The 16,169-nt window shown below is 46.0% G+C and overlaps 1 protein-coding gene across 6 annotated transcripts in view; it reads right to left on the bottom strand.

The window, feature by feature from the left end:
• Positions 1-16,169, bottom strand: part of TCF20 (transcription factor 20) — a 105,490-nt gene that overhangs the window by 56,956 nt on the left and 32,365 nt on the right. The window lies entirely within an intron of this gene.

Raw genomic sequence — 16,169 nt, 5'->3', positions numbered from 1 at the left:
AGCTGGTTTGAATTTCATCTCCTTTTATTTCCTATCCTATCCATTCCTGAAAATGCAAATAAGAAGAGAAATGGCCTGAAGAGTGAGGCAGGAGTCCATGGCAGTATGAAAAGAAACACTCTTGGGTACATACAAATTCAATATAGTAAAAAAACTCACTACTGTTAGATAAACGAGACCCCCAAATTTGACTGTGTTAAAATATGGGGCTGTGCTGTCAATAAAAAACCACCAATTTTTAATTAAGTCTTCCAGTTATGGTGGGGGGAGGGTGAGAAAAAACACTTGCATTTATTTGCTTTCATGTATTAGACTGATCACTGGACTGAGAATCTCAAATAATGAGGCAGTCACTCCACTGGCTGCCCCCCTCCCAGACTTTGAGAAATGTAACTGGCCTGCGAACAGAGTTCAATCCCTTATATCCAAATGCAAGTTATTGCAGGTTTACTGTAATTACCAACTACCTATGATGACTGGTGACTGCAGGACACTCAACTCATCCCTGTATGGATTTCCTATTGCTGCAGTCATCCACACCAACTTAGGGGCTAACCTCTTCCTGACACATAACTGTGTCCAAGGCACCCCTCTCAACCACGCATCCTCAATTCCCAGGGACAAAGGGCTGGGCAGCATAAGTCAAAGTAGCAGTGACTATTCTTCAGGATTCTTTTTGGAGGTTTGCAAGAAGTTCCAGCATCTCTAACCCTCATGTAGTTTTTTATTTGCCAATCTAGTATTCCCAGCGTTATTACTGGCCGTCACTATGAAAGAGGGAGGACAGCAGAACATACGGAGGAAAACAGGACCCAGACTCTTCCCAGAGTCATGTGATTGGGTCAAAACTCTGCAGTACCTTTGCCAATGTAATTAGTATGTAATGTAACGCCCCTCTTAAACAACTAACCAACAGCTGATTTTATTTTGCCTTTTGCCTGGACCCATCTCCTTCTCAGAGTCAGAGATGAATAAGACAAGGCCAAACTGCTCCAAATGCATTACTTTAAAACCAATTACTGGGCCAGCCCCATGGCTTAGCGGTTAAGTGCGTGCGCTCTGCTACTGGTGGCCCGGGTTCAGATCCCGGGGGTGCACCGATGCACTGCTTCTCCGGCCATGCTGAAGCCGCGTCCCACATACAGCAACTAGAAGGATGTGCAACTATGACATACAACTATCTACTGGGGCTTTGGGGGGAAAAAAAAGGAGGAGGATTAGCATGGATGTTAGCTCAGGGCTGATCTTACACACACACACACACACACACACACACACCAATTACTGAAAAAATAAGTTATGAAACACATATGGGCTAGGGTAACTTAGGACAAAGTTTTCCCACAATGGCTTATGAAGTTCTTAGTCTTCCTCTCAGGGGGAGCAGAAAATGGAACTGCCAGCAGGAAAGTCAGCGATCCTTTTAAAAAGTAAGCAGGATTCCTTATCTCCAAGCCCTCTGTGGCTCCCCATCTCATTCCAAGTGAAGCTGGTCTGGGAGGCCCCGTCCCCACCCCACTGCCTCTCTGACTCCCTCCTCTACCACTCTCTCCTCTTGTCCCACTGTCCCCTTGCTCTTGCGATGGGCCAAAGGCATTTTGATGGGCCAAAGGCATTTCGACAGAGGAAATGTGCTCTCCCCTGTGATGCTCCTCCTCCACAGCCACATGGCTTGCCCTTCTGGCTTCCTTCCAGTCTCTGGGCAAATGTCACCTGACTGGTAAGGATTTCCCTGGCCATCCTATCAAACAAAGCTAACCCCACACCCTCCCCCCCTGGCCCCCCGGCTTTCCTGATCTCCCTCCCCTACCTTACTCCGGACAGACATAGACATGCTCCTTGTGTACTGTATGTCTCTCCCCCACTAGGATGGAAACTTCCTAAAGGGCAGAGACTTGGTGCCTTGCTGTACTCCTCCAGCTGTAATGCCATTAAAACAGTAAGGAGCACACGGCAAGCATTCTGTGAGCCAGTCAACGGTACAAGAACTAGGCCTCAGAGAGCCAGGCTGGAACTTACATACTCAGAAGTGGTGGTGCGGCAGTGAGGTGAGAGAATTGCAGGAAGATAAAACAAAATATGATCAACCTGAAAGCAGAGCTGGAAGATGCTGATGACCCTGCCTGTAAAATTCTCCGGGTCCAGTTCCAAGAGAAAAAACCCAACTTGAGTCCACATGAGAGCCATGCAGAGACTCCAGAAAGTAAACACGGATCATAGCTAAAGATGGTCAGTAACTCCAGCCTCTGACAGCTGGACCCCCTTCTTTCCTGAAATAGCCTAAGTCTAAAACAGCTACACAAGGGTCTACTACTTTGATATTTAAGTCTGATTATATAATCACGTGACCCAAAATCATCTCTAAACATTCAAGTACAAATAATCTCAGACTCTAAAGGAAACTACTTCTCATCCTCTTCAAAAACGCCTCTGCCACAGACTGCTATCTTCCGTGTTCCAGCGAATCTGCTGAGCAACAGACAGCAGCTACTGCAGTGCTTACTGTAACGCTGGATACTGTACCAGCACTTCACACGCACTAACTCAGTTCATCCTCACAACACTGATATCCGCCTTTTACAGATGAGGAAGCCCAAGCAGAGTTCACTAGGCTCCTGAGCAGCAGGGCCAAGCACCCGGCTGGCAGTCTGTCCCCTCAGGCCAGTTCTCTACTCTACACTACCCAAAGGATCTATGAGGCAGTCCCATCAGAAGTCAGCCTTGCAAGTGGGTGGCCACCAACAATACTTGTAAGTATGTCCCTTCCCTGCCTCCCTCTCACAAGGACCTCCCCTATTATTTCTAGGACTGTCAGGAAGGACCTGTGCACACAGGTGTGTTTCCCCTTTGTGCTGTGCTTCTTACCCTAGCTCTTAGTGCCAGGGGCCTTCTCCACATGATAAAAGGTGGCTGACGGGTTAAACTGACCAAAAAGACTAAATCTGGCAGTTTAATGAAAAGCTTCCTTGAGAGAGAATCTCTCCATAAATAAATACTTTACATGTTGTTTAATTACTCCTTCCATAAATAAAGTCAGGCCTCTGAAAATACGAGTATATAAACTTGCTCCAAATTTTTCCTAAACAGGAGTTCCTAGGAGCTAAAGACCACTTTAACAAGAGCACGTCCCGCCTCAGGCTGCCCGGTTCCTGAGAGGACCCTGTCTCCAGAAAGGGAGACATCTGGGTATAATTCCTCCGGCAGTCTGTTCCCAGCTCTTCTCTTGAGAGTCTCTGTCCTGTACGATGTCCTTCTCCTCCCTATTACAGGTCTGGTTTATGGACTAGATGAAAAAAGTTCACAACCAAATACCTCCCACAGGGTACCAGTCAAGCTAACTATTCTCAGTATATGTGAAGTATGTGATCACCAGAAAGTAGGTGCAAGTTCATCTTTTTTTTTAGGAGTTCCAAGTAAAGCAATTAGGAAAACCAAGTACACCAGCAACTGAAAATGTAAACCCAGAGTATTTGTAATTTTACATTAGCATAGAAAACAAGCTACTAATAGAGATCATTCCAACACCATCCCATCATTTTAAAAAAGCAAGCATCAGTGTAATCAGTTTTAAAGCATCGTGATTAGTAATGACAAATGCCCAAATTTCCTTGTTTGAATGAATACAGATGTAATAAAGAAAATCTGACACTCCAAAAGAAGTCAGTCACCCATAAGGAATTTGTATACATACTCCAAAAAAAAAGCTTTGCCAACACACCTCCCTCCCCAACTCTCCCCTCTCTTTCCCTGACTTTCCCTTTCCTGGTTTTCTCATATTTTCCTAACTTTCTGAATGGTTTCGGAAAGGCTGTGAGGCACACTAGAGAGGTCCAGAACTTCGCGCCTTTACATTTGATGGTCCAGAGTCCACACACCAACCCCGCTACAACCACTGCTTCCCGCCTGTGCTCTCCACCTCATCACAGGGCCAACGACCTTGCCGTTTTATAGAAAACCAACAGTAGCTTTCTCTCTCTGTCTTCCTTCCTTCACACGTCCAACATCATCTCACTCCCCAATCTATTCTCTTCTCCATGAAGTTCTCCAAACTGTCTTCAAGACAGTGTCCTTGAGAGATCTTTTCAACTACCTGCTTCCTCTTTCATTTCAGGTTGAACCACTATTTTCTGCTTATTCTCCTTCCTTGCCTTGAAAAATGCTTCAATCCACACCAGATATGAACACCACATATGCTTCTAGTTATGGCCCCCGTCTGGTGGATTATTCTGTTTGCCCTCCAGCCTCACTCCTCATCCATCCCCACCCTACTCTATGTCCTGGGAGGGGGCTGTCAAGAGGCCCCACTGTCCCTCTGGCTTCTGGCCCCGTTTGGCTGGGAAGAGGCAGGAAGAGAGAGAAAGAAGAATTTACTGCCCTGGCTGCTACCCCGTAGCCTCTGAGGCTGGTTGAGACGTTCCACCAGTGGCCCCACTCCAGTTGGGCAACTTCAACAGCTCGCTTCTCCAGGCTCCAGGAACTGCTTCCTCCTCTTGCCTTTCAGGCCTAGGGGTAGTAACAACTCCTGCTATTGCTAGTCCAGGAGACTCCACTTTCTCCATTGGTGTTCCCAATGCTCATCCTTCATTAACAGTCCCAGTTCTGCACAACTGAGTTGCAATCAACTCAACAGCATCGCGATCACCCTCTTTCTAAGTGCTCCTCTGCAGGGCAGAAGCTGGAGCTTTCCAGAACCCCTTTTCCAGCATAGTTCCAGGTTAGAGTTTGCAAAGAGAAGCACAAGAGAGAGTTGGAGGCGGAAGAAAACAAGAGGTTGATACTCCCAGAGGTAGCTGCAGCAGACACAGTTTCATAGTGGCTTCCCGTGCGCTCCTGAGAACCGCTCACTGCAGTGCTTCAGTCTGCGTCTTCAGAGACAATCAGGAGCAGCTTCCCTGACCTTCCCAACCCCGGTTCTTAATTCCTCTATCAAAACTCTTCATACCTGGAATAGAAAGCTTCCCTTTTCCTGAATGAACTCTGAATGATACAATTAAATGCTCCTCGAATTACCCAGTTTGAGTGTGCCATCTGTTTCCTACCAGGACCCTGACTAATATAGTTCTTCTCTCGTTCCTAGAATTTCAGAGTAGAATATTATCACTTGGGGAGTGAGAGACTTCTATTTCATGCAATATGGCATACCAGAGGGACTTAAAATCCTCCCTCAACAAAACACCTAGAAATGTCAGACAATGCACAAACTGCAAGAAAGCAAGAAATGTCTAGGGTTCAAAACTGGACGAGATACCCAACACAGAGTAGCAGCAGGTGCTGGGCTCTGACTGCCAGCGATGGGGTGCAGTGGGGTGGGGTCTGCAGGACTTAGTAACCATAAGGCAGTGGTTTTAATGACCACGCAGGGACAGAAGACAAGGCCTCCAGCCCTCTCTAGGTGGTAGTGAGGGGCAGAACAGTCACTTCTGCATATAAAGACTCGGGCAGTGTCACTTGTGGCTGGAATAATTTCTGTAAAGATGACAAAATATGTTTATTCTTAGGCAGTCACCAATACATTTTCAATGACAAAAATGTTCCTTCTTCAACTGACCCAAACTTCCCATCCTCAAGGAAAACCACAATCATCCCGCAGATATTCTAAGCTTTTTAGCTTCAGAAAACCCTACACTCCATCTCCTCCTTCACCTCTTTGTATTTAAGATGCTCCCTAATCCTGCTACTTCTCCATCTCCTGCATTTGCTCTTCACCCCTCCAGCCTTGCCACTGCCATTTTCATCTTTCTTGTACTAGAGTAGCACCTCCAGGTCTCCTTCCCAGCACCAATCACCTGGGACAGCTTTTCCTCACCTGTGGCTTGGATAGCGCTGCCCTCCCCACCTGCCCTGAAGCCCTCTGGCATCTTCCCAACCCAGCTTCTGCTCCTGTCCACCCTCTCAAACAAACCTGCTCAGCCCCTGTGCCATCATCCCGCTCTCACCTTGAAGCCTTCTCTGAAGCATTCCTAGGGCCATAAATTCTTCCTACCATGTCAGGTCATATGGCTCTCAGCATCTTAACAGCTCCTGAAATGTGATCTTCTCCACAAGCCTTCCTTAAAGCAGAGAATTTGTTGGCTTTTCTCCACTTAGTAAAAACAAACTTAGTAAAGTGCATTTACCTTCAACCACTACCTAAGGTGTGTGCTACTGATGTCATAATAACTACCATTTATTCTACGTGTTACACACTATGTGGTTTTACACATATTTCAACTTACAGATGACAAAAAAACTAGATAAATTATGTAATCTGCCAAAAGTCACTCTTCTAGGATAAATTGGAGCTGATATTCTAAAGCTCAAATTCTTTTGGTTCTAAAGCCCATGTTCCTTTCTTTCACTGCACCACAAATTAGCAAGCAGCACCCAAATCCAGGTTTTTAAAACTTCTGACAAATACTGTATCAGATCTACAGTAACTAGACTATTGCCTATTTACTGCATGTCTGACACAAGCCACACACTGTACCAGGCGCTTTACATAAATGTGAATGTACTTAATCCTCACCATGCTCTAAGAAGTATTAGTGCTTTTTGTAGACTGAGGCTCAGAGAAATTAAACAAGAAAAGCATTCCTAGTAAACAGACAGGTGGGATATGGAATGCTCACCCTAGAACCCAGTCTGTCCTTCTGGTAAAAGCAGCAAGATTCTCACAGATAGGGAAGATTTTTAGAAAGGAATCTTGAAATTTGCCAGAAGTGAGTTGACGGCTTGTATGTGGATATATCTATGTTATGTGCTTTACATGTGCGTGCAAATGTGAGATCTTCCTAAGTAGATCAGGCACAAAGATTTGCCCAGCGACTTGATTTGATATTTCAAATCCTACCCTGTTTCAAATGGGCAGAGCCTAGATTCTTCTCAGTGACTGACAGGCATCTCAGTACAATTAGGCCTTTAGAAGAAGACGACGCGCTGATGGTGCTGGCTTGCTCCCTGGCTTGGGAGCCCACAAGGCAGCTTAAGGAACAAATTCAGTCAGAATTTGCACGTCAGTAGTCTAGAAGAAACGAAACTCACCAGAACACCACAGATCTAAAAAGTCTGCTCTCTGAGGGTCAAGACCTGTAGTACATTAGCCATGCAAGCTATAAAAAATACCCACCTTCGGGCCGGCCCCGTGGCTTAGCGGTTAAGTGCGCGCGCTCCGCTACTGGCGGCCCGGGTTCAGATCCTGGGCGCGCACTGATGCACCACTTCTCTGGCAACGCTGAGGCTGCGTCCCACATACAGCAACTAGAAGGAAGTGCAACTATGACATATGACTATCTACTGGGGCTTTGGGGAAAAAAAGGAGGAGGACTGGCAATAGATGTTAGCTCAGGGCCGGTCTTCCTCAGCAAAAAGAGGAGGATTGGCATGGATGTTAGCTCAGGGCTGATCTTCCTCACAAAAAAAAAAAAAAATTGCCAAGATTCTAGCACCATGGGAAATGCTTATTATGTATAGTCAGATGAAGAAAAGCAGCAAATAAACTCATACTTGTGCTATGGTTACAACTATCTAGAAATTAGGTGTTTATCTGGTCTAGGGCCAAAGAGAATAGTACGCAAAAATAAAAACATTTCAACTATTCAGGGTAGCAGGATTGTAGATGGATGCATTTTCTTCCTTTTCATTTCAATTTACATTAATGCTTGTGTAGAAAATAATCACTTTAAAATTTCATTAACCTCATTTTTAAAATGTGCCCCTCATACTATCTCAAAAACGTCTTTGCTCTACTGACAGCAAAGCACTTCCCTGCCCAGGGAGAAGAAAGGAAGGCACAGGAGGCCCCTTGGCAGTGGCAGAGGCAGGTGGGGGAGAGAGGCACTTGCCAGGCAGAAACCTCTGCTCCATGAAACCTGGCACTAACATTATACATGCATCATGGTGCAGAAGCGAGTGTGCACACAGAAATCACCTGAGCTATTTTTGCAAAATCAGGCCTAAAAACAGCTGAATTCCACCACACAGTGGGCAGGCCTATTTTTAGACATAATCTCAAACAGCCAAGAGGCTGTAGCATCCAATCAACTGCATACTTCTGTCACCACACAGAAATGCCATCAATCTGCTCCCGGACAGGCCAACAGAGCCTGGGCCCCATCCACACTCGATGGCTACCTGTCCTGTATTCACAGGGGCATCCCAAGATCAATTTAGATGACCACATCAGTGGCCAGGATGGCCAACCAGTTCTTAGAAAAGTAGCAGGAGAAGGATTGGGGCCAGTGGTATCTCTGGGGCAGCTGCGGCTCCCTGCCGGTCTTTCCTGACTGTTGAGCCTGAGGGCTTTTGAGATGCTATTGAATTTTTTTTCTCATCTAAAGGTTGCATGAGTACATAATTTCTAAGCCTTCCCAGACAAAAAGATCACAGAAAGCAATTAGTGTTGCCACTTACAGGCAAAAAGTGTGTTTCATTTTACAATAGCAACAAATTAAAAAGATACCAGAGGATTAATCCAAAGCAGAAGTGGGCAAAAGCTATATGATAAAAATTATAAACTTTACTGAAGAACCCAAAAGAAGAGCTCAAAATAAACAAACAAACCAGAAGAACACATACTGTATCTAGACGGAAAGACTCAGGACCATAAAGAGGTCAAGTCTCCCCAGATTAGTTTACAAAACTCATAACGTTCCAATCAAAATCTTAAGTCTTAAAAAAAAAAATTATTTTGAAATAATTTCAAATGTACAGAAAAGTACAATAGTACAGTGCTCACATACCCCCTTCAACAAGATGCTCCAACTGGTAATGTTTTACATCATTTACCCCCTTATCTATACACACTCATTACTTACACACCCATTACCTTTTTCCTGTCCTTTTTGAGAGCAGGATGAAGACATGAAGTCCCATCACCCCTACATACTACAGCATACATTTCCAAAAATAAGGACACTCTTCTACATAACCAGCACACAACCTGCCATCATCAGGAAATCAATATTCATACTATACCACCAATCCAATCCACAGACTCCATTCAAATTTTGTAAGCTATTCCAACAATGTTTCTTTCTCCTTTCTGGTGCAGGATCCCATCCAGGAACACAAGTTGTCATGTCTCACCAGTGTCTTGTCAATCTGGAATAGTTCCTCAGTCTTCTCCTGACTCCCACGTCCCTGACAGAGCACAGTCCTTTCATTCTGTAGGATGGCCCTCAACCTATATGTCCAGATTCAGGTCCCGCTTTCTTAACAGCAGCGCCAGAGATGCGGTGCTGCACTCTTTCCAGTACATCGCATCAGGAGGGACGGACGGCGAGCCATCCCTCCACCGGCGACGTTAACCACATTCACCTGGTCAAGCCCATCTCTGCCAGGTTTCTCCACTGTAAAGTTACCACTCTACTCTATGTAACTGGTAAGTATCTTGTGGAGAAATTCTGAGATTATGCCAATACCTTGTTTTTGGTCAGGCATCCACCCACTGATGACTCCCACGTGAATCGACCACCTCTACGATGTTTGCCACACGGTGATTCTCTATCTGTCATTAGTAGGCAGAGCTGTCCTGCCTCACCCATTTATTCATTCATTTATTTCACGCTCAAACTGCCCCAGATTTAGTTGGTGGAAACGCCTTCAAACTGGCTCCTGTGTCCTTCTGACATGTTCCATCCTTTGAGCATGCCCATCTGGCACAAGATGTTTCAGGCTCATCTTATACTTTTCTCTACCCTATATCATAGCTTTTTCTAAACTATAATTAAAATAAATTAAAGGGTGTTGGGATAACAGGCTACCTTTCTGGGAGAAAAATAACTGTCAGACTCCATCTCATAATACCCATAAAAATAAACTCCAGGTGAATTAAAGAGCTAAACGTCACACATACACAAAGAGGCATGGTAGTTTTAGAAGAAAACAATAATAATCCTAGGGAACCAAGTTGACATTCAGTTTTGAGTTTCTAAATGCCATTCCTCACTAAAGGGATCCCGGGCTTCTTGGGAAAATGGCTGACTTTCCAAGGGGCAGGCAAAGTACAAGGTGTAAGCCTCTAATATTTCACTGTGCCAGAAAGCCAGGATATGTTCAGCCTAATGGAGACATGTCAAACCAGCCTGAGGCAGTATTTGTTGATTTTGTAGGACCAGGCTTTCTTTTCTTTTACTATATTAGATGAATTAACATGGAATTTTTCCAAATTAGCTCTCTAGCTCTGTGTGTATGAACATGCGTCAATTTTAGAAACAATATACATGAAAAAGGCATGGTGCTTGAGAGCATGGGTCTAAGTGAAGGGAGGGACTCAGGAGGCTCCAGCTATGACATCTGTCCAATCTAGGTGATGAGTACAGAGGTGCCATTAGTCTCTGTGCCTTTCTGTATGTTTGACATATTTTGCAAATAAACAAAATTCTGGTGCCACTCCCCCCCCACCACACACACACACACACAACCCCAGTTTGAGGAAACACCACTGAGTTCATAGCATGGAATTCAAGATCCTTCAGCTTCTGACACCAAGAGAATTCCCGGCTTCACCTCTCATGACCTCACTTCACACCTGCTACTCTAGCGACACTGAACTTCTCTCCATTCTCTAAATGTGCTTCAGACCTCCAGGTCTTTGCCCAAGCTGTCACCCATGTCTGGAATGCTAGCACCCTGCCCACTTTCACCATATGATTAACTCAGACGCTTCTGTGAATACCTGCTCCAACGTCCCTTCTGCAGGAGCCTTTTTCCAGTGAGTCAATCAGTCTTGTCTTTGTCCCCACGGCTCCTGGCAGCATGCAGCAGTGGAAAGGGCCCGCGTGGACTCTGAACCCACTCAGATTCTGAACTGGGTGTTGCAGCTTACTGCCCCTGGAGTTTGCCCTTAGTAAGGTGAACGACACATTGCACTATTCTGCCAAGACTTCTCCTGACACTGGAAGAATGTTCCATCTTTTCTTTTGCTACTGAAAATTTCAAAACACTGTGTAAGTCCAGAAAATGGCTGGAAGGGATACATACCAAAACATTAACTAGAGGAGGGATGACTTTTTCCTTGTTTCATTTCTTTTTTAAATAACATAGTCATGTGTGACTTATGTAAAATTTTTTAAATAAAAATTAAATGAGGTCATAGAAAGGCCCTAGCAGAAGAGTTTGACTGGAGACTGAAACTATGAGGATGAGGAGGGGTAGGAGAGGACCAGAGTGAGGATTCAGGCTAAATACCCCAAAAGCAAAAAACAGGAGTAAGGGAGGTCCCTGTCCTCAAAGAGCCCATGTCGAACAGGGAAACATTTATATATATGTATATTTGTCATTCAATGCACATTTGAGCAAATACTACCTTCCAGGCACTGATTCTAGGTCCTGGGGATATAGTAATGAACAAGACTCACAAAACTCCGACCCTCCATGAAAACAGCATTCAAACAGAGACAAAACAACCAATAAAAAACATATATATAATACCAGGAACTAAGAAATGCTCAGAAAGAAATAAGGGAGACTAAGGGGATAGAGAGAATAGTACAGGGGAAAGGGTGGGATTTAAACAGGATGGTCAAGGCCAGCCTCCTTGAGGAGGTGATGTGTGAGCGCACTCTCGAAGGAGGTGAGGGAACAGACCACACGAAGACCTGTGGAAAAGCCAGTGCAAAGGCCAGAGGTAGGAACGAACCTGGTGAGAGGAACAATGAAGTGGCAGGAGAGCAGGGGGAGACGCAGCCAGAGAAACTGGCCTGAGCAGACAGGCCTCGCTACCGTGGGGTCCACGGACCGGCAGCACTGCCGCCTGGGGACTTGTTGGAGACGCAGTCTCAGGCCCAGGGACCCACAGAATCAGAATCTGCACGTTAACAACCTCACCAATGAGTCACATGCACGCTCCAGTTGGAGAAGTACTGAAGAGGGGCCTTGTAGGCCATGTAAGAATTCTGGGTTTTATTAGAAGGCTCTGGAGGGTTCTGAGCTAGAAAGCAACATACTCTAGTTTCTAGTCTCAGATGGCCACTCTGGCTGTTTTGTGGAAAACAGACTCCGGGAGGGGCAAGGGCAGAAGCAGGGAGTTAGTTAAGAAGCTATTTTGGTCATCTGGTAAAGGATGTTGGCTGCATACATGAATGTGGTGTTGATGGAGGTGGTGATAGGTGGTCAAATAAAGGACATTATTTTGAAGTTAGAGCCAACGGAAATTGCTAATGGATCAGAAGCGGATGTGAGGGACACAACAACAATGACAAACAGAGCAGCCAACACTAGTTCAGCACCAGCCACATGCCAGCCACTGCTCTACGGCCTTCACAGGTAAAAAAATGCATTCAGTCTTCACACTCGTCCCATGAGGAAGGCACAGCTGACAAGCCCACTTTATGAAAATGAAGACAATGAGGCAGAGAGAGGCTCAGTAACTAAGGCCTCCAAGCTTGTCGGGTGGCAGCTCAAGGTCCCAGCCCAGCCAGTGGGACCTCGGACTCCAGCACTGTCCCCTCACTGAGCCACTGTGAACACGGCACCATTCACGGAGAGGGCTGAGGAGCGAGTGGGGCAGGCAGAAGGGAATCAAGAGTGCTTTGCTGGACATGTTAACTCTGAGATTCCTAGTGGACGTCCAAGAGGAGATGTCAGGTAGACAGCTGGCATGTCTGGACCTCCGGGGAAAGGTGGGGATGGAGATATAAATGCGAAGGTCATCAGCACAGAGACAGTACTTAAAGCCAAAGGAGGGGATGAGATCACTCAGAGACGTTTTTCAAACTGAAGGTTGTGAAGTCAATTTAATGGGTCATGAACAGCACTTTAAAAAAAGGAAACAGAACAGATGGGAAAACAACAGAGTCCACGGCTCAGAGTGAGGTGAAGTGTAAGAACTCTTGGTGAAACTTTGGTTTCAGCTGAGTGTCTATGAGCACAGGCAGACGTAGTGCACGCGCACCAGGCTGGCATTTGGTATATGGTCAAAAAGGTTTCAAACCATTAGTCTAGGGATTACATGCAGCATTGATCCCTGAATCACTCCAACTTTCAGAGGGTGGGAAAGAGGACAAGAAGCCAGGAAAGGGGAGTGAAGGGAAGAAAAAGCTGGTGAGGAAGGAGGAAAGGCATGGAGGGGGTGGTCCCCAGAGCTGAGTGAGTGACGTGCTGGTGAGGGTCATGCAGTAGGACCCCAAGACAGACGCACAAAAATCATTACGGGACGGAGAGGTCAGGCCAGTGCTGTGGGAGCATAGGGGAGGGTGACCTGCTTAAGGCCTAGTGGCTGAGAGCAGAATGAAAGGGAAAGGGGAGAGAAATGAGATTAGGATTTTACTTGGGATCCCGAGTTTGAGGGGACAGCAGGATAACCAGTCTATAATTTCCATAAACAGCAAATATCCAGTCGTTGGATTTTTTCCGTACCTACTACGTGCTGGGCCCTTTACCTGGCCTGGGAATACGGGAGAACTAAGGCGTTGTTCCGCCCTGAGAAGGCTTACTCTCCGGAATAGGAGACAGAGCACTGGGTAAAGTGAGGTCAGGGCCACAGGCAGAGCGTGTCACAGGTCTGGCGAGGGCACTGGCAACTTCCCTTCCAACCATCTGCTCACCGCTGGCCACCCAAACCCACCGCTCTGTCCAGACCACATACACAACACCTGTACTCCCACCTCTTGGCTTGTGCTTTGCCCCTCCCAAAAATGTTTCCCAAATCGGAGTCGTTCTTCAAGGCCTGGCTCCCATCTGACCTCCTCACTGAAGCCTTCAGGGCACGCTCAGCTCGGTGATCTTGCCTTCCCTGAACAGCTCCAGCATTTCCTGTCCACACACCCCTGTCTGGTGCCTGGCCCCTGCCTTGTCCTCACTTCCCCACTTCGTGTGAGGGCCTCATCTCCCCCGCGAGGCCATGCACCGCTGCAGGCGTGTAACAAACATGTCTGACGTCTGCATGGTGCTCCAACACCAAGCAAATACTTACTTCCCCACTACAAGACCTCACTCAGCACTGCTACGGAAACAGATCCCATCAAGTCAGGCCCAGTTCTAAAACCTTCACTGGCTCCTAATCATCAGTACAACACGCGGACAGCTCAGTCTCGTCTTCCAGGCATGCTGCACGGCCTTTCTTTTCCCTGCCTCCCAACACCCTGAAGCTGGAACGGCGGCAATCAAAACACACACACAAGACAAAGATGCACAGAGGGCCAGCCCCGTGGCTTAGCGGTTAGGTGCGCGTGCTCCGCTGCTGGCGGCCCGGGTTCGGATCCCGGGTGCACACCGACACACCGCTTCTCCGACCACGCTGAGGCCACGTCCCACATGCAGCAGCTGGAAGGATGTACAGCTGTGACATACAACTATCTACTGGGGCTTTGGGGGAGAAAAAAATAAAATAAAATTATCAAAAAAGATGCACAGAGATGAAATTAAAGGAGACATTCATGACACTGTTGACACTGTCTTTGGGGTGGGATTGCAGGACAGTCACCTTCTAGGAACTAGTTTAATGAACATGTTAACTTTAAAACAAGAAACAAAATTTAAAAAGCAAAGAAATTTAATAATTGCAGCTATTTTTATTGAGCGCTTACAATATGTGCCAGGCAATATATTATAGTCTCATTTAATTTTAAGTCTGTGATGTAGTTATTAGCCACTCTGCAGATGGGGAAACTGAGGCTCAGAAAGTTTAAGTAACTCTCACAGGGTTATACAGTTAGTCAGTGAGGAAGAAATGCTAGGATTTAAACCCAGGTCTAACAAAGAACGTGCCCTTCACCTCTTCTGTTCTTAGTCATGTTCTGTATACTCCTCAGTGCCCCCGCATGCACTTTCTGCAGCCCTTTCCTTCGTTCTAGCTGGTTCTTCTGCCTTAATACTAGCTTTGCTGACATACCACTCACCTTGAAAGTCTAGTGCAGATCCTGCTTTTCCCCTAACTCCTCCCTAGAGCACATACTGTGGTCAGCATCGTCTCCACTGACCCCTCTACTTCCTCCACAGCTTGGGACTCTGGCTCTCCTACGGCTGTGCACCATAGCAAGCATTCAAACGCTGGGTCAATCAGGTTGACAATATAAATTCTCCTTCTGACAAGAGCAAAGATAACGGATGGGGAACAAAAGTCTGCATCCGTGAGGGACATTCACGCAGAGGACGGGTTTCTGTGATCCCTCCCGCATGCCCTGCTTTGAGCCTCACCTCACTGAAGCATGACGAGAGGCAGGACGATCTGCACCTCTTCCGCCAAGTGGCCAAATTTAACAGATCACCACTTCTGGTGAATAAAAACTACTTAACTTACCACCAAAAAGTGAAAATAATGTAAATCAGAAAAAAGTTTTCTTAAGCATTTTGAAGAGTTCTGAAAACTAGTTTCCTTTTTCCAAAGGCTCTGATGTTTGAAAGAAAGCACTTTTTAAGTTTAGCATAAAGAAATGCAAAAAATGTACAAAAAAAAAAAGAAAGTAAACTACTAAAAGATACTTTACATATACGTAAACTTGGGGCCGGCCCCGTGGCTTGGCGGTTAAGTGCGCGCGCACCGACGCACTGCTTCTCCAGCCATGCTGGGGCTGCGTCCCACATACAGCAACTGGAAGGATGTGCAGCTAGGACATACAACTATCTACTGGGGCTTTGGGGGAAAAATAAATAAATAAAATTATACGTAAACCTGGAGACACGTGAGCCAATGAAACAGACATGTTTAAAATGCAAAAAGCTCTTTACTAGCAACTGACCACATCCGAATTTAGGAACAGAAGTTTGAGTTCAAACAAGTAACACATATAAAACAAAAGCACAGCCCCAACAAGCTGAGAAAGTAAATACAGGATGGGAGAAACAGATTTTTACGTGTCCTTGGCCTTCTTGGGCAAAGCAATGAGAAATGCAGTCGACCAAAGCATTAAGACTAGATTTTATTGGTGGTACCGACACCATAGGTCAACCCGTCAAACAAAGCAAAAGGCAGAATTGAGTTCTCTGGGTCCAGTCCACTCCAGATAAAAGCCAGTGGACCTTTTTCGTTTATGGGGTCCTCTCCGTATGGCTGGGGATGCAGGCATGGGAGGAATATTGTCCGGATGATTAATTCCTGTGAGCGCACAGGAGTTAGGAGGAGCTGAGGTGAGCTGACACAATCTACAACATACAGTTGCTTCAGACTCCAGAAACAAGGTGTCAGTTCTGGTGAAATGCATCTATAAGCTAAGCTTCCTTCTGAAGATTACTGAGCTTCCCACTTAAAAACA

This window comes from Diceros bicornis, chromosome 25, assembly GCF_020826845.1.
Source record: "Diceros bicornis minor isolate mBicDic1 chromosome 25, mDicBic1.mat.cur, whole genome shotgun sequence".
Lineage (NCBI taxonomy): Eukaryota > Metazoa > Chordata > Mammalia > Perissodactyla > Rhinocerotidae > Diceros > Diceros bicornis.
The sequence above is the reverse complement of the archived record's forward strand: the minus strand, read 5'-3'. Positions and strand labels throughout refer to the sequence as shown.